Below are 25,706 nucleotides of genomic sequence, written 5' to 3' on the forward strand. Positions count from 1 at the left end.
ACACCCAGAAACTCCTGCAGGTGGCTGAAAGCTCAATTACAGAAGAGCAATATAATTAGCTATATAGGTGGATAGTGGTGTATACTGCACTCAGGTCACATAGACAACACCCAGAAACTCCTGCAGATGGCTGATAGGTTTATTACAGAAGAGCAAAATAATTAGCTACAGTATATAGGTGGATAATGGTGTATACTGCACTCAGGTCACACAGACAACACCCAGAAACTCATGCAGATGGCTGAAAGCTCAATTACAGAAGAGCGATATAGCTATATAGGTGGATAATGGCGTATACTGCGCTCAGGGCACACAGTCAACACCCACAAACTCCTGCAGATGGCTGAAAGCTCAAATACAGAAGAGAAATATAGCTATATAGGTGGATAATGGTGTATACTGCACTCAGGTTACACAGACAACACCCAGAAACTCCTGCAGATGGCTGATAGCTCAATTACAGAAGAGCAATATAATTAGCTATATAGATGGATAATGGTGTATACTGCACTCAGGTCACACAGACAACACCCAGAAACTCCTGCAGATGGCTGAAAGCTCAATTACAGAAGAGCAATATAGCTATATAGGTGGATAATGGCGTATACTGCGCTCAGGGCACACAGTCAACACCCACAAACTCCTGCAGATGGCTGAAAGCTCAAATACAGAAGAGAAATATAGCTATTTAGGTGGATAATGGTGTATACTGCACTCAGGTCACACAGACAACACCCAGAAACTCCTGCATATGGCTGATAGGTCAATTACAGAAGAGCAAAATAATTAGCTACAGTATATAGGTGGATAATGGTGTATACTGCACTCAGGTCACACAGACAACACCCAGAAAGTCCTGCAGATGGCTGATAGCTCAATTAAAGAAGAGCAATATAATTAGCTATATAGGTCGATAATGGTATATACTGCACTCGGGTCACACATACAACACCCAGAAAGTCCTGCAGATGGCTGATAGCCCAATTACAGAAGAGCAATATAATTAGCTATATAGGTGGATAATGGTGTATACTGCACTCAGGTCACACAGACAACACCCAGAAACTCATGCAGATGGCTGAAAGCCCAATTACAGAAGAGCAATATAATTAGCTATATAGGTGGATAGTGGTGTATACTGCACTCAGGTCACACAGACAACACCCAGAAAGTCCTGCAGATGGCTGATAGCTCAATTAAAGAAGAGCAATATAATTAGCTATATCGGTGGATAATGGTGTATACTGCACTCAGCTCACACAGACAACACCCAGAAACTCCTGCAGGTGGCTGAAAGCTCAATTACAGAAGAGCAATATAATTAGCTATATAGGTGGATAGTGGTGTATACTGCACTCAGGTCACACAGGCAACACCCAGAAACTCCTGCAGATGGCTGATAGGTCAATTACAGAAGAGCAAAATTAGCTACAGTATATAGGTGGATAATGGTGTATACTGCACTCAGGTCACACAGACAACACCCAGAAACTCCTGCAGGTGGCTGAAAGCTCAATTACAGAAGAGCAATATAATTAGCTATATAGGTGGATAGTGGTGTATACTGCACTCAGGTCACACAAACAACACCCAGAAAGTCCTGCAGATGGCTGATAGCTCAATTAAAGAAGAGCAATATAATTAGCTATATAGGTCGATAATGGTATATACTGCACACAGGTCACACAGACAACCCCCAGAAAGTCCTGCAGATGGCTGATAGCTCAATTACAGAAGAGCAATATAATTAGCTATATAGGTGGATAATGGTGTATACTCCACTCAGGTCACACAGACAACACCCAGAAACTCATGCAGATGGCTGATAGGTCAATTACAGAAGAGCAAAATAATTAGCTACAGTATATAGGTGGATAATGGTGTATACTGCACTCAGGTCACACTGACAACACCCAGAAAGTCCTGTAGATGGCTGATAGCTCAATTAAAGAAGAGCAATATAATTGGCTATATAGGTGGATAATGGTATATACTGCACTCAGGTTACACAGACAACCCCCAGAAAGTCCTGCAGATGGCTGAAAGCTCAATTACAGAAGAGCAAAATAATTAGCTATATAGATGGATAATGGTGTATACTGCACTCAGGTCACACAGACAACACCCAGAAAGTCCTGCAGATGGCTGAAAGCTCAATTACAGAAGAGCAATATAGCTATATAGGTGGATAATGGCGTATACTGCGCTCAGGGCACACAGACAACACCCACAAACTCCTGCAGATGGCTGAAAGCTCAAATACAGAAGAGAAATATAGCTATTTAGGTGGATGATGGTGTATACTGCACTCAGGTCACACAGACAACACCCAGAAACTCCTGCAGGTGGCTGAAAGCTCAATTACAGAAGAGCAATATAATTAGCTATATAGGTGGATAGTGGTGTATACTGCACTCAGGTCACACAGACAACACCCAGAAACACCTGCAGATGGCTGATAGCTCAATTACAGAAGAGCAAAATAATTAGCTACAGTATATAGGTGGATAATGGTGTATACTGCACTCAGGTCTCACAGACAACAGCCAGAAAGTCCTGCAGATGACTGATAGCTCAATTAAAGAAGAGCAATATAATTAGCTATATAGGTCGATAATGGTATATACTGCACTCAGGTCACACAGACAACACCCAGAAACTCATGCAGATGGCTGATAGCTCAATTACAGAAGAGCAATATAATTAGCTATATAGGTGGATAAAGGTGTATACTGCACTCAGGTCACACAGATAGCACCCACAGACTCCTGCAGATGGCTGAAAGCTCAATTACAGAAGAGCAATATAGCTATATAGGTGGATAATGGTGTATACTGCACTCAGGTCACACAGACAACAACCAGAAACTCCTGCAGATGGCTGATAGGTCAATTACAGAAGAGCAAAATAATTAGCTACAGTATATAGGTGGATAATGGTGTATACTGCACTCAGGTCACACAGACAACACCCAGAAAGTCCTGCAGATGGCTGATAGCTCAATTAAAGAAGAACAATATAATTAGCTATATAGGTCGATAATGGTATATACTGCACTCAGGTCACACAGACAACCCCCAGAAAGTCCTGCAGATGGCTGATAGCTCAATTACAGAAGAGCAATATAATTAGCTATATAGGTGGATAATGGTGTATACTGCACTCAGGTCACACAGACAACACCCACAAACTCATACAGATGGCTGAAAGCTCAATTACAGAAGAGCAATATAATTAGCTATATAGGTGGATAGTGGTGTATACTGCACTCAGGTCACACAGACAACACCCAGAAACTCCTGCAGATGGCTGATAGGTCAATTACAGAAGAGCAAAATAATTAGCTACAGTATATATTTGGATAATGGTGTATACTGCACTCAGGTCACACAGACAACACCCAGAAACTCATGCAGATGGATGATAGCTCAATTACAGAAGAGCAATATAATTAGCTATATAGATGGATAATGGTGTATACTGCACTCAGGTCACACAGATAACACCCAGAAAGTCCTGCAGATGGCTGATAGCTCAATTACAGAAGAGCAATATAATTAGCTATATGGATGGATAATGGTGTATACTGCACTCAGGTCACACAGAAAACACCCAGAAAGTCCTGCAGATGGCTGAAAGCTCAATTACAGAAGAGCAATATAGCTATATAGGTGGATAATGGCGTATACTGCGCTCAGGGCACACAGACAACACCCACAAACTCCTGTAGATGTCTGAAAGCTCAATTACAGAAGAGAAATATAGCTATTTAGGTGGATAATGGTGTATACTGCACTCAGGTCACACAGACAACACCCAGAAACTCCTGCAGGTGACTGAAAGCTCAATTACAGAAGAGCAATATAATTAGCTATATAGGTCGACAATGGTATATACTGCACTCAGGTCACACAGACAACCCCCAGAAAGGCCTGCAGATGGCTGATAGCTCAATTACAGAAGAGCAATATAATTAGCTATATAGGAGGATAATGGTGTATACTGCACTCAGGTCACACAGACAACACCCAGAAACTCATGCAGATGGCTGATAGCTCAATTACAGAAGAGCAATATAATTAGCTATATAGGTGGATAGTGGTGTATACTGCACTCAGGTCACACAGACAACACCCAGAAACTCCTGCAGGTGGCTGAAAGCTCAATTACAGAAGAGCAATATAATTAGCTATATAGGTGGATAGTGGTGTATACTGCACTCAGGTCACATAGACAACACCCAGAAACTCCTGCAGATGGCTGATAGGTTTATTACAGAAGAGCAAAATAATTAGCTACAGTATATAGGTGGATAATGGTGTATACTGCACTCAGGTCACACAGACAACACCCAGAAAGTCCTGCAGATGGCTGATAGCTCAATTAAAGAAGAGCAATATAATTAGCTATATAGGTGGATAATGGTATATACTGCACTCAGGTTACACAGACAACCCCCAGAAAGTCCTGCAGATGGTTGATAGCTCAATAACAGAAGAGCAATATAATTAGCTATATAGGTGGATAATGGTGTATACTGCACTCAGGTCACACAGACAACACCCAGAAACTCATGCAGATGGCTGATAGCTCAATTACAGAAAAGCAATATAATTAGCTATATAGATGGATAATGGTGTATACTGCACTCAGGTCACACAGACAGCACCCACAAACTCCTGCAGATGGCTGAAAGCTCAATTACAGAAGAGCGATATAGCTATATAGGTGGATAATGGAGTATACTGCGCTCAGGGCACACAGTCAACACCCACAAACTCCTGCAGATGGCTGAAAGCTCAAATACAGAAGAGAAATATAGCTATTTAGGTGGATAATGGTGTATACTGCACTCAGGTCACACAGACAACACCCAGAAACTCCTGCAGGTGGCTGAAAGCTCAATTACAGAAGAGCAATATAATTAGCTATATAGGTGGATAGTGGTATATACTGCACTCAGGTTACACAGACAACCCCCAGAAAGTCCTGCAGATGGTTGATAGCTCAATAACAGAAGAGCAATATAATTAGCTATATAGGTGGATAATGGTGTATACTGCACTCAGGTCACACAGACAACACCCAGAAACTCCTGCAGATGGCTGATAGGTCAATTACAGAAGAGCAAAATAATTAGCTACAGTATATAGGTGGATAATGGTGTATACTCCACTCAGGTCACACAGACAACACCCAGAAAGTCCTGCAGATGGCTGATAGCTCAATTAAAGAAGAGCAATATAATTAGCTATATAGGTGGATAATGGTATATACTGCACTCAGGTTACACAGGCAACCCCCAGAAAGTCCTGCAGATGGTTGATAGCTCAATAACAGAAGAGCAATATAATTAGCTATATAGGTGGATAATGGTGTATACTGCACTCAGGCCACACAGACAACACCCAGAAACTCATGCAGATGGCTGATAGCTCAATTACAGAAAAGCAATATAATTAGCTATATAGATGGATAATGATGTATACTGCACTCAGGTCACACAGACAACACCCAGAAAGTCCTGCAGATGGCTGATAGCTCAATTAAAGAAGAGCAATAAAATTAGCTATATAGGTCGATAATGGTGTATACTGCACTCAGGTCACACAGACAACACCCAGAAACTCCTGCAGGTGGCTGAAAGCTCAATTACAGAAGAGCAATATAATTCGCTATATAGGTGGATAGTGGTGTATACTGCACTCAGGTCACACAGACAACACCCAGAAAGTCCTGCAGATGGCTGATAGCCCAATTACAGAAGAGCAATATAATTAGCTATATAGGTGGATAATGGTGTATACTGCACTCAGGTCACACAGACAACACCCAGAAACTCCTGCAGGTGGCTAAAAGCCCAATTACAGAAGAGCAATATAATTAGCTATATAGGTGGATAGTGGTGTATACTGCACTCAGGTCACACAGACAACACCCAGAAAGTCCTGCAGATGGCTGATAGCTCAATAACAGAAGAGCAATATAATTAGCTATATAGGTGGATAATGGTGTATACTGCACTCAGGTCACACAGACAACACCCAGAAACTCCTGCAGGTGGCTGAAAGCTCAATTACAGAAGAGCAATATAATTAGCTATATAGGTGGATAGTGGTATATACTGCACTCAGGTTACACAGACAACCCCCAGAAAGTCCTGCAGATGGTTGATAGCTCAATAACAGAAGAGCAATATAATTAGCTATATAGGTGGATAATGGTGTATACTGCACTCAGGTCACACAGACAACACCCAGAAACTCCTGCAGATGGCTGATAGGTCAATTACAGAAGAGCAAAATAATTAGCTACAGTATATAGGTGGATAATGGTGTATACTGCACTCAGGTCACACAGACAACACCCAGAAAGTCCTGCAGATGGCTGATAGCTCAATTAAAGAAGAGCAATATAATTAGCTATATAGGTGGATAATGGTATATACTGCACTCAGGTTACACAGGCAACCCCCAGAAAGTCCTGCAGATGGTTGATAGCTCAATAACAGAAGAGCAATATAATTAGCTATATAGGTGGATAATGGTGTATACTGCACTCAGGTCACACAGACAACACCCAGAAACTCATGCAGATGGCTGATAGCTCAATTACAGAAAAGCAATATAATTAGCTATATAGATGGATAATGATGTATACTGCACTCAGGTCACACAGACAACACCCAGAAAGTCCTGCAGATGGCTGATAGCTCAATTAAAGAAAAGCAATAAAATTAGCTATATAGGTCGATAATGGTGTATACTGCACTCAGGTCACACAGACAACACCCAGAAACTCCTGCAGGTGGCTGAAAGCTCAAGTACAGAAGAGCAATATAATTCGCTATATAGGTGGATAATGGTGTATACTGCACTCAGGTCACACAGACAACACCCAGAAACTCCTGCAGGTGGCTGAAAGCCCAATTACAGAAGAGCAATATAATTAGCTATATAGGTGGATAGTGGTGTATACTGCACTCAGGTCAAACAGACAACACCCAGAAAGTCCTGCAGATGGCTGATAGCTCAATAACAGAAGAGCAATATAATTAGCTATATAGGTGGATAATGGTGTATACTGCACTCAGGTCACACAGACAACACCCAGAAACTCATGCAGATGGCTGATAGCTCAATTACAGAAAAGCAATATAATTAGCTATATAGATGGATAATGGTGTATACTGCACTCAGGTCACACAGACAACACCCAGAAAGTCCTGCAGATGGCTGATAGCTCAATTACAGAAGAGCAATAATATAATTAGCTATATAGGTGGATAATGGTGTATACTGCACTCAGGTCACACAGACAGCACCCACAAACTCCTGCAGATGGCTGAAAGCTCAATTACAGAAGAGCAATATAGCTATATAGGTGGATAATGGCGTATACTGCGCTCAGGGCACACAGTCAACACCCACAAACTCTTGCAGGTGGCTGAAAGCTCAATTACAGAAGAGCAATATAATTAGCTATATAGGTGGATAATGGTGTATACTGCACTCAGGTCACACAGACAACACCCACAAACTCATACAGATGGCTGAAAGCTCAATTACAGAAGAGCAATATAGCTATATAGGTGGATAATGGCGTATACTGAGCTCAGGGCACACAGACAACACCCACAGACTCCTGCAGATGGCTGAAAGCTCAATTACAGAAGAGCAATATAATTAGCTATATAGGTGGATAGTGGTGTATACTGCACTCAGGTCACACAGACAACACCCAGAAACTCCTGCAGATGGCTGATAGGTCAATTACAGAAGAGCAAAATAATTAGCTACAGTATATATTTGGATAATGGTGTATACTGCACTCAGGTCACACAGACAACACCCAGAAACTCATGCAGATGGCTGATAGCTCAATTACAGAAGAGCAATATAATTAGCTATATAGATGGATAATGGTGTATACTGCACTCAGGTCACACAGATAACACCCAGAAAGTCCTGCAGATGGCTGATAGCTCAATTACAGAAGAGCAATATAATTAGCTATATGGATGGATAATGGTGTATACTGCACTCAGGTCACACAGAAAACACCCAGAAAGTCCTGCAGATGGCTGAAAGCTCAATTACAGAAGAGCAATATAGCTATATAGGTGGATAATGGCGTATACTGCGCTCAGGGCACACAGACAACACCCACAAACTCCTGTAGATGTCTGAAAGCTCAATTACAGAAGAGAAATATAGCTATTTAGGTGGATAATGGTGTATACTGCACTCAGGTCACACAGACAACACCCAGAAACTCCTGCAGGTGACTGAAAGCTCAATTACAGAAGAGCAATATAATTAGCTATATAGGTCGACAATGGTATATACTGCACTCAGGTCACACAGACAACCCCCAGAAAGTCCTGCAGATGGCTGATAGCTCAATTACAGAAGAGCAATATAATTAGCTATATAGGAGGATAATGGTGTATACTGCACTCAGGTCACACAGACAACACCCAGAAACTCATGCAGATGGCTGATAGCTCAATTACAGAAGAGCAATATAATTAGCTATATAGGTGGATAGTGGTGTATACTGCACTCAGGTCACACAGACAACACCCAGAAACTCCTGCAGGTGGCTGAAAGCTCAATTACAGAAGAGCAATATAATTAGCTATATAGGTGGATAGTGGTGTATACTGCACTCAGGTCACATAGACAACACCCAGAAACTCCTGCAGATGGCTGATAGGTTTATTACAGAAGAGCAAAATAATTAGCTACAGTATATAGGTGGATAATGGTGTATACTGCACTCAGGTCACACAGACAACACCCAGAAAGTCCTGCAGATGGCTGATAGCTCAATTAAAGAAGAGCAATATAATTAGCTATATAGGTGGATAATGGTATATACTGCACTCAGGTTACACAGACAACCCCCAGAAAGTCCTGCAGATGGTTGATAGCTCAATAACAGAAGAGCAATATAATTAGCTATATAGGTGGATAATGGTGTATACTGCACTCAGGTCACACAGACAACACCCAGAAACTCATGCAGATGGCTGATAGCTCAATTACAGAAGAGCAATATAATTAGCTATATAGGTGGATAATGGTGTATACTGCACTCAGGTCACACAGACAGCACCCACAGACTCCTGCAGATGGCTGAAAGCTCAATTACAGAAGAGCAATATAGCTACATAGGTGGATAATGGTGTATACTGCACTCAGGTCACACAGACAACAACCAGAAACTCCTGCAGATGGCTGATAGGTCAATTACAGAAGAGCAAAATAATTAGCTACAGTATATAGGTGGATAATGGTGTATACTGCACTCAGGTCACACAGACAACACCCAGAAAGTCCTGCAGATGGCTGATAGCTCAATTGAAGAAGAACAATATAATTAGCTATATAGGTCGATAATGGTATATACTGCACTCAGGTCACACAGACAACCCCCAGAAAGTCCTGCAGATGGCTGATAGCTCAATTACAGAAGAGCAATATAATTAGCTATATAGGTGGATAATGGTGTATACTGCACTCAGGTCACACAGACAACACCCACAAACTCATACAGATGGCTGAAAGCTCAATTACAGAAGAGCAATATAGCTATAAAGGTGGATAATGGCGTATACTGCGCTCAGGGCACACAGACAACACCCACAAACTCCTGCAGATGGCTGAAAGCTCAATTACAGAAGAGCAATATAATTAGCTATATAGGTGGATAGTGGTGTATACTGCACTCAGGTCACACAGACAACACCCAGAAACTCCTGCAGATGGCTGATAGGTCAATTACAGAAGAGCAAAATAATTAGCTACAGTATATATTTGGATAATGGTGTATACTGCACTCAGGTCACACAGACAACACCCAGAAACTCATGCAGATGGCTGATAGCTCAATTACAGAAGAGCAATATAATTAGCTATATAGATGGATAATGGTGTATACTGCACTCAGGTCACACAGATAACACCCAGAAAGTCCTGCAGATGGCTGATAGCTCAATTACAGAAGAGCAATATAATTAGCTATATGGATGGATAATGGTGTATACTGCACTCAGGTCACACAGAAAACACCCAGAAAGTCCTGCAGATGGCTGAAAGCTCAATTACAGAAGAGCAATATAGCTATATAGGTGGATAATGGCGTATACTGCGCTCAGGGCACACAGACAACACCCACAAACTCATGTAGATGTCTGAAAGCTCAATTACAGAAGAGAAATATAGCTATTTAGGTGGATAATGGTGTATACTGCACTCAGGTCACACAGACAACACCCAGAAACTCCTGCAGGTGACTGAAAGCTCAATTACAGAAGAGCAATATAATTAGCTATATAGGTCGACAATGGTATATACTGCACTCAGGTCACACAGACAACCCCCAGAAAGTCCTGCAGATGGCTGATAGCTCAATTACAGAAGAGCAATATAATTAGCTATATAGGAGGATAATGGTGTATACTGCACTCAGGTCACACAGACAACACCCAGAAACTCATGCAGATGGCTGATAGCTCAATTACAGAAGAGCAATATAATTAGCTATATAGGTGGATAGTGGTGTATACTGCACTCAGGTCACACAGACAACACCCAGAAACTCCTGCAGGTGGCTGAAAGCTCAATTACAGAAGAGCAATATAATTAGCTATATAGGTGGATAGTGGTGTATACTGCACTCAGGTCACATAGACAACACCCAGAAACTCCTGCAGATGGCTGATAGGTTTATTACAGAAGAGCAAAATAATTAGCTACAGTATATAGGTGGATAATGGTGTATACTGCACTCAGGTCACACAGACAACACCCAGAAAGTCCTGCAGATGGCTGATAGCTCAATTAAAGAAGAGCAATATAATTAGCTATATAGGTGGATAATGGTATATACTGCACTCAGGTTACACAGACAACCCCCAGAAAGTCCTGCAGATGGTTGATAGCTCAATAACAGAAGAGCAATATAATTAGCTATATAGGTGGATAATGGTGTATACTGCACTCAGGTCACACAGACAACACCCAGAAACTCATGCAGATGGCTGATAGCTCAATTACAGAAAAGCAATATAATTAGCTATATAGATGGATAATGGTGTATACTGCACTCAGGTCACACAGACAGCACCCACAAACTCCTGCAGATGGCTGAAAGCTCAATTACAGAAGAGCGATATGGCTATATAGGTGGATAATGGCGTATACTGCGCTCAGGGCACACAGTCAACACCCACAAACTCCTGCAGATGGCTGAAAGCTCAAATACAGAAGAGAAATATAGCTATTTAGGTGGATAATGGTGTATACTGCACTCAGGTCACACAGACAACACCCAGAAACTCCTGCAGGTGGCTGAAAGCTCAATTACAGAAGAGCAATATAATTAGCTATATAGGTGGATAGTGGTATATACTGCACTCAGGTTACACAGACAACCCCCAGAAAGTCCTGCAGATGGTTGATAGCTCAATAACAGAAGAGCAATATAATTAGCTATATAGGTGGATAATGGTGTATACTGCACTCAGGTCACACAGACAACACCCAGAAACTCCTGCAGATGGCTGATAGGTCAATTACAGAAGAGCAAAATAATTAGCTACAGTATATAGGTGGATAATGGTGTATACTGCACTCAGGTTACACAGGCAACCCCCAGAAAGTCCTGCAGATGGTTGATAGCTCAATAACAGAAGAGCAATATAATTAGCTATATAGGTGTATAATGCTGTATACTGCACTCAGGTCACACAGACAACACCCAGAAACTCATGCAGATGGCTGATAGCTCAATTACAGAAAAGCAATATAATTAGCTATATAGATGGATAATGATGTATACTGCACTCAGGTCACACAGACAACACCCAGAAAGTCCTGCAGATGGCTGATAGCTCAATTAAAGAAAAGCAATAAAATTAGCTATATAGGTCGATAATGGTGTATACTGCACTCAGGTCACACAGACAACACCCAGAAACTCCTGCAGGTGGCTGAAAGCTCAATTACAGAAGAGCAATATAATTCACTATATAGGTGGATAGTGGTGTATACTGCACTCAGGTCACACAGACAACACCCAGAAAGTCCTGCAGATGGCTGATAGCCCAATTACAGAAGAGCAATATAATTAGCTATATAGGTGGATAATGGTGTATACTGCACTCAGGTCACACAGACAACACCCAGAAACTCCTGCAGGTGGCTGAAAGCTCAATTACAGAAGAGCAATATAATTAGCTATATAGGTGGATAGTGGTGTATACTGCACTCAGGTCACACAGACAACACCCAGAAAGTCCTGCAGATGGCTGATAGCTCAATAACAGAAGAGCAATATAATTAGCTATATAGGTGGATAATGGTGTATACTGCACTCAGGTCACACAGACAACACCCAGAAACTCATGCAGATGGCTGATAGCTCAATTACAGAAAAGCAATATAATTAGCTATATAGATGGATAATGGTGTATACTGCACTCAGGTCACACAGACAACACCCAGAAAGTCCTGCAGATGGCTGATAGCTCAATTACAGAAGAGCAATATAATTAGCTATATAGGTGGATAATGGTGTATACTGCACTCAGGTCACACAGACAGCACCCACAAACTCCTGCAGATGGCTGAAAGCTCAATTACAGAAGAGCAATATAGCTATATAGGTGGATAATGGCGTATACTGCGCTCAGGGCACACAGTCAACACCCACAAACTCCTGCAGGTGGCTGAAAGCTCAATTACAGAAGAGCAATATAATTAGCTATATAGGTGGATAATGGTGTATACTGCACTCAGGTCACACAGACAACACCCACAAACTCATACAGATGGCTGAAAGCTCAATTACAGAAGAGCAATATAGCTATAAAGGTGGATAATGGCGTATACTGCGCTCAGGGCACACAGACAACACCCACAAACTCCTGCAGATGGCTGAAAGCTCAATTACAGAAGAGCAATATAATTAGCTATATAGGTGGATAGTGGTGTATACTGCACTCAGGTCACACAGACAACACCCAGAAACTCCTGCAGATGGCTGATAGGTCAATTACAGAAGAGCAAAATAATTAGCTACAGTATATATTTGGATAATGGTGTATACTGCACTCAGGTCACACAGACAACACCCAGAAACTCATGCAGATGGCTGATAGCTCAATTACAGAAGAGCAATATAATTAGCTATACAGATGGATAATGGTGTATACTGCACTCAGGTCACACAGATAACACCCAGAAAGTCCTGCAGATGGCTGATAGCTCAATAACAGAAGAGCAATATAATTAGCTATATAGGTGGATAATGGTGTATACTGCACTCAGGTCACACAGACAACACCCAGAAACTCATGCAGATGGCTGATAGCTCAATTACAGAAAAGCAATATAATTAGCTATATAGATGGATAATGGTGTATACTGCACTCAGGTCACACAGACAACACCCAGAAAGTCCTGCAGATGGCTGATAGCTCAATTACAGAAGAGCAATATAATTAGCTATATAGGTGGATAATGGTGTATACTGCACTCAGGTCACACAGACAACACCCACAAACTCATACAGATGGCTGAAAGCTCAATTACAGAAGAGCAATATAGCTATAAAGGTGGATAATGGCGTATACTGCGCTCAGGGCACACAGACAACACCCACAAACTCCTGCAGATGGCTGAAAGCTCAATTACAGAAGAGCAATATAATTAGCTATATAGGTGGATAGTGGTGTATACTGCACTCAGGTCACACAGACAACACCCAGAAACTCCTGCAGATGGCTGATAGCTCAATTACAGAAGAGCAATATAATTAGCTATATAGGTGGATAGTGGTGTATACTGCACTCAGGTCACACAGACAACACCCAGAAACTCCTGCAGGTGGCTGAAAGCTCAATTACAGAAGAGCAATATAATTAGCTATATAGGTGGATAGTGGTGTATACTGCACTCAGGTCACATAGACAACACCCAGAAACTCCTGCAGATGGCTGATAGGTTTATTACAGAAGAGCAAAATAATTAGCTACAGTATATAGGTGGATAATGGTGTATACTGCACTCAGGTCACACAGACAACACCCAGAAAGTCCTGCAGATGGCTGATAGCTCAATTAAAGAAGAGCAATATAATTAGCTATATAGGTGGATAATGGTATATACTGCACTCAGGTTACACAGACAACCCCCAGAAAGTCCTGCAGATGGTTGATAGCTCAATAACAGAAGAGCAATATAATTAGCTATATAGGTGGATAATGGTGTATACTGCACTCAGGTCACACAGACAACACCCAGAAACTCATGCAGATGGCTGATAGCTCAATTACAGAAAAGCAATATAATTAGCTATATAGATGGATAATGGTGTATACTGCACTCAGGTCACACAGACAGCACCCACAAACTCCTGCAGATGGCTGAAAGCTCAATTACAGAAGAGCGATATGGCTATATAGGTGGATAATGGCGTATACTGCGCTCAGGGCACACAGTCAACACCCACAAACTCCTGCAGATGGCTGAAAGCTCAAATACAGAAGAGAAATATAGCTATTTAGGTGGATAATGGTGTATACTGCACTCAGGTCACACAGACAACACCCAGAAACTCCTGCAGGTGGCTGAAAGCTCAATTACAGAAGAGCAATATAATTAGCTATATAGGTGGATAGTGGTATATACTGCACTCAGGTTACACAGACAACCCCCAGAAAGTCCTGCAGATGGTTGATAGCTCAATAACAGAAGAGCAATATAATTAGCTATATAGGTGGATAATGGTGTATACTGCACTCAGGTCACACAGACAACACCCAGAAACTCCTGCAGATGGCTGATAGGTCAATTACAGAAGAGCAAAATAATTAGCTACAGTATATAGGTGGATAATGGTGTATACTGCACTCAGGTTACACAGGCAACCCCCAGAAAGTCCTGCAGATGGTTGATAGCTCAATAACAGAAGAGCAATATAATTAGCTATATAGGTGTATAATGCTGTATACTGCACTCAGGTCACACAGACAACACCCAGAAACTCATGCAGATGGCTGATAGCTCAATTACAGAAAAGCAATATAATTAGCTATATAGATGGATAATGATGTATACTGCACTCAGGTCACACAGACAACACCCAGAAAGTCCTGCAGATGGCTGATAGCTCAATTAAAGAAAAGCAATAAAATTAGCTATATAGGTCGATAATGGTGTATACTGCACTCAGGTCACACAGACAACACCCAGAAACTCCTGCAGGTGGCTGAAAGCTCAATTACAGAAGAGCAATATAATTCACTATATAGGTGGATAGTGGTGTATACTGCACTCAGGTCACACAGACAACACCCAGAAAGTCCTGCAGATGGCTGATAGCCCAATTACAGAAGAGCAATATAATTAGCTATATAGGTGGATAATGGTGTATACTGCACTCAGGTCACACAGACAACACCCAGAAACTCCTGCAGGTGGCTGAAAGCTCAATTACAGAAGAGCAATATAATTAGCTATATAGGTGGATAGTGGTGTATACTGCACTCAGGTCACACAGACAACACCCAGAAAGTCCTGCAGATGGCTGATAGCTCAATAACAGAAGAGCAATATAATTAGCTATATAGGTGGATAATGGTGTATACTGCACTCAGGTCACACAGACAACACCCAGAAACTCATGCAGATGGCTGATAGCTCAATTACAGAAAAGCAATATAATTAGCTATATAGATGGATAATGGTGTATACTGCACTCAGGTCACACAGACAACACCCAGAAAGTCCTGCAGATGGCTGATAGCTCAATTACAGAAGAGCAATATAATTAGCTATATAGGTGGATAATGGTGTATACTGCACTCAGGTCACACAGACAGCACCCACAAACTCCTGCAGATGGCTGAAAGCTCAATTACAGAAGAGCAATATAGCTATATAGGTGGATAATGGCGTATACTGCGCTCAGGGCACACAGTCAACACCCACAAACTCCTGCAGGTGGCTGAAAGCTCAATTACAGAAGAGCAATATAATTAGCTATATAGGTGGATAATGGTGTATACTGCACTCAGGTCACACAGACAACACCCACAAACTCATACAGATGGCTGAAAGCTCAATTACAGAAGAGCAATATAGCTATAAAGGTGGATAATGGCGTATACTGCGCTCAGGGCACACAGACAACACCCACAAACTCCTGCAGATGGCTGAAAGCTCAATTACAGAAGAGCAATATAATTAGCTATATAGGTGGATAGTGGTGTATACTGCACTCAGGTCACACAGACAACACCCAGAAACTCCTGCAGATGGCTGATAGGTCAATTACAGAAGAGCAAAATAATTAGCTACAGTATATATTTGGATAATGGTGTATACTGCACTCAGGTCACACAGACAACACCCAGAAACTCATGCAGATGGCTGATAGCTCAATTACAGAAGAGCAATATAATTAGCTATACAGATGGATAATGGTGTATACTGCACTCAGGTCACACAGATAACACCCAGAAAGTCCTGCAGATGGCTGATAGCTCAATAACAGAAGAGCAATATAATTAGCTATATAGGTGGATAATGGTGTATACTGCACTCAGGTCACACAGACAACACCCACAAACTCATACAGATGGCTGAAAGCTCAATTACAGAAGAGCAATATAGCTATAAAGGTGGATAATGGCGTATACTGCGCTCAGGGCACACAGACAACACCCACAAACTCCTGCAGATGGCTGAAAGCTCAATTACAGAAGAGCAATATAATTAGCTATATAGGTGGATAGTGGTGTATACTGCACTCAGGTCACACAGACAACACCCAGAAACTCCTGCAGATGGCTGATAGGACAATTACAGAAGAGCAAAATAATTAGCTACAGTATATATTTGGATAATGGTGTATACTGCACTCAGGTCACACAGACAACACCCAGAAACTCATGCAGATGGCTGATAGCTCAATTACAGAAGAGCAATATAATTAGCTATATAGATGGATAATGGTGTATACTGCACTCAGGTCACACAGATAACACCCAGAAAGTCCTGCAGATGGCTGATAGCTCAATTACAGAAGAGCAATATAATTAGCTATATGGATGGATAATGGTGTATACTGCACTCAGGTCACACAGACAACACCCACAAACTCATACAGATGGCTGATAGCTCAATTACAGAAGAGCAATATAATTACCTATATAGGTGGATAATGGTGTATACTCCACTCAGGTCACACAGTCAACACCCACAAACTCCTGCAGGTGGCTGAAAGCTCAATTACAGAAGAGCAATATAATTAGCTATATAGGTGGATAATGGTGTATACTGCACTCAGGTCACACAGAAAACACCCAGAAAGTCCTGCAGATGGCTGAAAGCTCAATTACAGAAGAGCAATATAGCTATATAGGTGGATAATGGCGTATACTGCGCTCAGGGCACACAGACAACACCCACAAACTCCTGCAGATGGCTGAAAGCTCAATTACAGAAGAGCAATATAATTAGCTATATAGGTGGATAGTGGTGTATACTGCACTCAGGTCACACAGACAACACCCAGAAACTCCTGCAGATGGCTGATAGGTCAATTACAGAAGAGCAAAATAATTAGCTACAGTATATAGGTGGATAATGGTGTATACTGCACTCAGGTCACACAGACAACACCCAGAAAGTCCTGCAGATGGCTGATAGCTCAATTAAAGAAGAACAATATAATTAGCTATATAGGTCGATAATGGTATATACTGCACTCAGGTCACACAGACAACCCCCAGAAAGTCCTGCAGATGGCTGATAGCTCAATTACAGAAGAGCAATATAATTAGCTATATAGGTGGATAATGGTGTATACTGCACTCAGGTCACACAGACAACACCCACAAACTCATACAGATGGCTGAAAGCTCAATTACAGAAGAGCAATATAGCTATAAAGGTGGATAATGGCGTATACTGCGCTCAGGGCACACAGACAACACCCACAAACTCCTGCAGATGGCTGAAAGCTCAATTACAGAAGAGCAATATAATTAGCTATATAGGTGGATAGTGGTGTATACTGCACTCAGGTCACACAGACAACCCCCAGAAAGTCCTGCAGATGGCTGATAGCTCAATTACAGAAGAGCAAAATAATTAGCTACAGTATATATTTGGATAATGGTGTATACTGCACTCAGGTCACACAGACAACACCCAGAAACTCATGCAGATTGCTGATAGCTCAATTACAGAAGAGCAATATAATTAGCTATATAGATGGATAATGGTGTATACTGCACTCAGGTCACACAGATAACACCCAGAAAGTCCTGCAGATGGCTGATAGCTCAATTACAGAAGAGCAATATAATAAGCTATATGGATGGATAATGGTGTATACTGCACTCAGGTCACACAGAAAACACCCAGAAAGTCCTGCAGATGGCTGAAAGCTCAATTACAGAAGAGCAATATAGCTATATAGGTGGATAATGGCGTATACTGCGCTCAGGGCACACAGACAACACCCACAAACTCCTGTAGATGTCTGAAAGCTCAATTACAGAAGAGAAATATAGCTATTTAGGTGGATAATGGTGTATACTGCACTCAGGTCACACAGACAACCCCCAGAAACTCCTGCAGGTGACTGAAAGCTCAATTACAGAAGAGCAATATAATTAGCTATATAGGTCGACAATGGTATATACTGCACTCAGGTCACACAGACAACCCCCAGAAAGTCCTGCAGATGGCTGATAGCTCAATTACAGAAGAGCAATATAATTAGCTATATAGGAGGATAATGGTGTATACTGCACTCAGGTCACACAGACAACACCCAGAAACTCATGCAGATGGCTGATAGCTCAATTACAGAAGAGCAATATAATTAGCTATATAGGTGGATAGTGGTGTATACTGCACTCAGGTCACACAGACAACACCCAGAAACTCCTGCAGGTGGCTGAAAGCTCAATTACAGAAGAGCAATATAATTAGCTATATAGGTGGATAGTGGTGTATACTGCACTCAGGCCACATAGACAACACCCAGAAACTCCTGCAGATGGCTGATAGGTTTATTACAGAAGAGCAAAATAATTAGCTACAGTATATAGGTGGATAATGGTGTATACTGCACTCAGGTCACACAGACAACACCCAGAAAGTCCTGCATATGGCTAATAGCTCAATTAAAGAAGAGCAATATGATTAGCTATATAGGTGGATAATGGTATATACTGCACTCAGGTCACACAGACAACACCCAGAAACTCATGCAGATGGCTGAAAGCTCAATTACAGAAGAGCGATATAGCTATATAGGTGGATAATGGCGTATACTGCGCTCAGGGCACACAGTCAACACCCACAAACTCCTGCAGATGGCTGAAAGCTCAAATACAGAAGAGAAATATAGCTATATAGGTGGATAATGGTGTATACTGCACTCAGGTTACACAGACAACACCCAGAAACTCCTGCAGATGGCTGATAGCTCAATTACAGAAGAGCAATATAATTAGCTATATAGATGGATAATGGTGTATACTGCACTCAGGTCACACAGACAACACCCAGAAACTCCTGCAGATGGCTGAAAGCTCAATTACAGAAGAGCAATATAGCTATATAGGTGGATAATGGCGTATACTGCGCTCAGGGCACACAGTCAACACCCACAAACTCCTGCAGATGGCTGAAAGCTCAAATACAGAAGAGAAATATAGCTATTTAGGTGGATAATGGTGTATACTGCACTCAGGTCACACAGACAACACCCAGAAACTCCTGCAGATGGCTGATAGGTCAATTAAAGAAGAGCAATATAATTAGCTATATAGGTCGATAATGGTATATACTGCACTCGGGTCACACATACAACACCCAGAAAGTCCTGCAGATGGCTGATAGCCCAATTACAGAAGAGCAATATAATTAGCTATATAGGTGGATAATGGTGTATACTGCACTCAGGTCACACAGACAACACCCAGAAACTCCTGCAGGTGGCTGAAAGCTCAATTACAGAAGAGCAATATAATTAGCTACAGTATATAGGTGGATAATGGTGTATACTGCACTCAGGTCACACAGACAACACCCAGAAAGTCCTGCAGATGGCTGATAGCTCAATTAAAGAAGAGCAATATAATTAGCTATATAGGTCGATAATGGTATATACTGCACTCGGGTCACACATACAACACCCAGAAAGTCCTGCAGATGGCTGATAGCCCAATTACAGAAGAGCAATATAATTAGCTATATAGGTCGATAATGGTGTATACTGCACTCAGGTCACACAGACAACACCCAGAAACTCCTGCAGGTGGCTGAAAGCTCAATTACAGAAGAGCAATATAATTAGCTATATAGGTGGATAGTGGTGTATACTGCACTCAGGTCACACAGACAACACCCAGAAAGTCCTGCAGATGGCTGATAGCTCAATTAAAGAAGAGCAATATAATTAGCTATATAGGTCGATAATGGTATATACTGCAATCAGGTCACACAGACAACCCCCAGAAAGTCCTGCAGATGGCTGATAGCTCAATTACAGAAGAGCAATATAATTAGCTATATAGGTGGATAATGGTGTATACTCCACTCAGGTCACACAGACAACACCCAGAAACTCATGCAGATGGCTGATAGGTCAATTACAGAAGAGCAAAATAATTAGCTACAGTATATAGGTGGATAATGGTGTATACTGCACTCAGGTCACACTGACAACACCCAGAAAGTCCTGTAGATGGCTGATAGCTCAATTAAAGAAGAGCAATATAATTGGCTATATAGGTGGATAATGGTATATACTGCACTCAGGTTACACAGACAAGCCCCAGAAAGTCCTGCAGATGGCTGAAAGCTCAATTACAGAAGAGCAAAATAATTAGCTATATAGATGGATAATGGTGTATACTGCACTCAGGTCACACAGACAACACCCAGAAAGTCCTGCAGATGGCTGAAAGCTCAATTACAGAAGAGCAATATAGCTATATAGGTGGATAATGGCGTATACTGCGCTCAGGGCACACAGACAACACCCACAAACTCCTGCAGATGGCTGAAAGCTCAAATACAGAAGAGAAATATAGCTATTTAGGTGGATGATGGTGTATACTGCACTCAGGTCACACAGACAACACCCAGAAACTCCTGCAGGTGGCTGAAAGCTCAATTACAGAAGAGCAATATAATTAGCTATATAGGTGGATAGTGGTGTATACTGCACTCAGGTCACACAGACAACACCCAGAAACACCTGCAGATGGCTGATAGCTCAATTACAGAAGAGCAAAATAATTAGCTACAGTATATAGGTGGATAATGGTGTATACTGCACTCAGGTCTCACAGACAACACCCAGAAAGTCCTGCAGATGGCTGATAGCTCAATTAAAGAAGAGCAATATAATTAGCTATATAGGTCGATAATGGTATATACTGCACTCAGGTCACACAGACAACACCCAGAAACTCATGCAGATGGCTGATAGCTCAATTACAGAAGAGCAATATAATTAGCTATATAGGTGGATAATGGTGTATACTGCACTCAGGTCACACAGACAGCACCCACAGACTCCTGCAGATGGCTGAAAGCTCAATTACAGAAGAGCAATATAGCTATATAGGTGGATAATGGTGTATACTGCACTCAGGTCACACAGACAACAACCAGAAACTCCTGCAGATGGCTGATAGGTCAATTACAGAAGAGCAAAATAATTAGCTACAGTATATAGGTGGATAATGGTGTATACTGCACTCAGGTCACACAGACAACACCCAGAAAGTCCTGCAGATGGCTGATAGCTCAATTAAAGAAGAACAATATAATTAGCTATATAGGTCGATAATGGTATATACTGCACTCAGGTCACACAGACAACCCCCAGAAAGTCCTGCAGATGGCTGATAGCTCAATTACAGAAGAGCAATATAATTAGCTATATAGGTGGATAATGGTGTATACTGCACTCAGGTCACACAGACAACACCCACAAACTCATACAGATGGCTGAAAGCTCAATTACAGAAGAGCAATATAGCTATAAAGGTGGATAATGGCGTATACTGCGCTCAGGGCACACAGACAACACCCACAAACTCCTGCAGATGGCTGAAAGCTCAATTACAGAAGAGCAATATAATTAGCTATATAGGTGGATAGTGGTGTATACTGCACTCAGGTCATACAGACAACACCCAGAAACTCCTGCAGATGGCTGATAGGTCAATTACAGAAGAGCAAAATAATTAGCTACAGTATATATTTGGATAATGGTGTATACTGCACTCAGGTCACACAGACAACACCCAGAAACTCATGCAGATGGCTGATAGCTCAATTACAGAAGAGCAATATAATTAGCTATATAGATGGATAATGGTGTATACTGCACTCAGGTCACACAGATAACACCCAGAAAGTCCTGCAGATGGCTGATAGCTCAATTACAGAAGAGCAATATAATTAGCTATATGGATGGATAATGGTGTATACTGCACTCGGGTCACACAGAAAACACCCAGAAAGTCCTGCAGATGGCTGAAAGCTCAATTACAGAAGAGCAATATAGCTATATAGGTGGATAATGGCGTATACTGCGCTCAGGGCACACAGACAACACCCACAAACTCCTGTAGATGTCTGAAAGCTCAATTACAGAAGAGAAATATAGCTATTTAGGTGGATAATGGTGTATACTGCACTCAGGTCACACAGACAACACCCAGAAACTCCTGCAGGTGACTGAAAGCTCAATTACAGAAGAGCAATATAATTAGCTATATAGGTCGACAATGGTATATACTGCACTCAGGTCACACAGACAACCCCCAGAAAGTCCTGCAGATGGCTGATAGCTCAATTACAGAAGAGCAATATAATTAGCTATATAGGAGGATAATGGTGTATACTGCACTCAGGTCACACAGACAACACCCAGAAACTCATGCAGATGGCTGATAGCTCAATTACAGAAGAGCAATATAATTAGCTATATAGGTGGATAGTGGTGTATACTGCACTCAGGTCACACAGACAACACCCAGAAACTCCTGCAGGTGGCTGAAAGCTCAATTACAGAAGAGCAATATAATAAGCTATATAGGTGGATAGTGGTGTATACTGCACTCAGGTCACATAGACAACACCCAGAAACTCCTGCAGATGGCTGATAGGTTTATTACAGAAGAGCAAAATAATTAGCTACAGTATATAGGTGGATAATGGTGTATACTGCACTCAGGTCACACAGACAACACCCAGAAAGTCCTGCAGATGGCTGATAGCTCAATAAAAGAAGAGCAATATAATTAGCTATATAGGTGGATAATGGTATATACTGCACTCAGGTTACACAGACAACCCCCAGAAAGTCCTGCAGATGGTTGATAGCTCAATTACAGAAAAGCAATATAATTAGCTATATAGATGGATAATGGTGTATACTGCACTCAGGTCACACAGACAGCATCCACAAACTCCTGCAGATGGCTGAAAGCTCAATTACAGAAGAGCGATATAGCTATATAGGTGGATAATGGCGTATACTGCGCTCAGGGCACACAGTCAACACCCACAAACTCCTGCAGATGGCTGAAAGCTCAAATACAGAAGAGAAATATAGCTATTTAGGTGGATAATGGTGTATACTGCACTCAGGTCACACAGACAACACCCAGAAACTCCTGCAGGTGGCTGAAAGCTCAATTACAGAAGAGCAATATAATTAGCTATATAGGTGGATAGTGGTATATACTGCACTCAGGTTACACAGACAACCCCCAGAAAGTCCTGCAGATGGTTGATAGCTCAATAACAGAAGAGCAATATAATTAGCTATATAGGTGGATAATGGTGTATACTGCACTCAGGTCACACAGACAACACCCAGAAACTCCTGCAGATGGCTGATAGGTCAATTACAGAAGAGCAAAATAATTAGCTACAGTATATAGGTGGATAATGGTGTATACTGCACTCAGGTCACACAGACAACACCCAGAAAGTCCTGCAGATGGCTGATAGCTCAATTAAAGAAGAGCAATATAATTAGCTATATAGGTGGATAATGGTATATACTGCACTCAGGTTACACAGGCAACCCCCAGAAAGTCCTGCAGATGGTTGATAGCTCAATAACAGAAGAGCAATATAATTAGCTATATAGGTGGATAATGGTGTATACTGCACTCAGGTCACACAGACAACACCCAGAAACTCATGCAGATGGCTGATAGCTCAATTACAGAAAAGCAATATAATTAGCTATATAGATGGATAATGATGTATACTGCACTCAGGTCACACAGACAACACCCAGAAAGTCCTGCAGATGGCTGATAGCTCAATTAAAGAAGAGCAATATAATTAGCTATATAGGTCGATAATGGTATATACTGCACTCAGGTCACACAGACAAAACCCAGAAAGTCCTGCAGATGGCTGATAGCCCAATTACAGAAGAGCAATATAATTAGCTATATAGGTGGATAATGGTGTATACTGCACTCAGGTCACACAGACAACACCCAGAAACTCCTGCAGGTGGCTGAAAGCCCAATTACAGAAGAGCAATATAATTAGCTATATAGGTGGATAGTGGTGTATACTGCACTCAGGTCACACAGACAACACCCAGAAAGTCCTGCAGATGGCTGATAGCTCAATAACAGAAGAGCAATATAATTAGCTATATAGGTGGATAATGGTGTATACTGCACTCAGGTCACACAGACAACACCCAGAAACTCATGCAGATGGCTGATAGCTCAATTACAGAAAAGCAATATAATTAGCTATATAGATGGATAATGGTGTATACTGCACTCAGGTCACACAGACAACACCCAGAAAGTCCTGCAGATGGCTGATAGCCCAATTACAGAAGAGCAATATAATTAGCTATATAGGTGGATAATGGTGTATACTGCACTCAGGTCACACAGACAACACCCAGAAACTCCTGCAGGTGGCTGAAAGCCCAATTACAGAAGAGCAATATAATTAGCTATATAGGTGGATAGTGGTGTATACTGCACTCAGGTCACACAGACAACACCCAGAAAGTCCTGCAGATGGCTGATAGCTCAATTAAAGAAGAGCAATATAATTAGCTATATAGGTGGATAATGCTGTATACTGCACTCAGGTCACACAGACAACACTCAGAAAGTCCTGCAGATGGCTGATAGCTCAATTACAGAAGAGCAACATAATTAGCTATATAGGTGGATAATGGTGTATACTGCACTCAGGTCACACAGACAATACCCAGAAACTCCTGCAGATGGCTGATAGCTCAATTACAGAAGAGCAATATAATTAGCTATATAGGTGGATAATGGTGTATACTGCACTCAGGTCACACAGACAACACCCACAAACTCCTGCAGATGGCTGATAGCTCAATTACAGAAGAGCAATATAATTAGCTATATAGGTGGATAATGCTGTATACTGCACTCAGGTCACACAGACAACACTCAGAAAGTCCTGCAGATGGCTGATAGCTCAATTACAGAAGAGCAACATAATTAGCTATATAGGTGGATAATGGTGTATACTGCACTCAGGTCACACAGACAATACCCAGAAACTCCTGCAGATGGCTAATAGCTCAATTACAGAAGAGCAATATAATTAACTATTTAGATGGATAATGGT

Source organism: Lithobates pipiens, unplaced genomic scaffold, assembly GCF_037356315.1.
Source record: "Lithobates pipiens isolate NorthernLeopardFrog02 unplaced genomic scaffold, aLitPip1_a1.2 Scaffold_25, whole genome shotgun sequence".
In the NCBI taxonomy this organism is placed as follows: domain Eukaryota; kingdom Metazoa; phylum Chordata; class Amphibia; order Anura; family Ranidae; genus Lithobates; species Lithobates pipiens.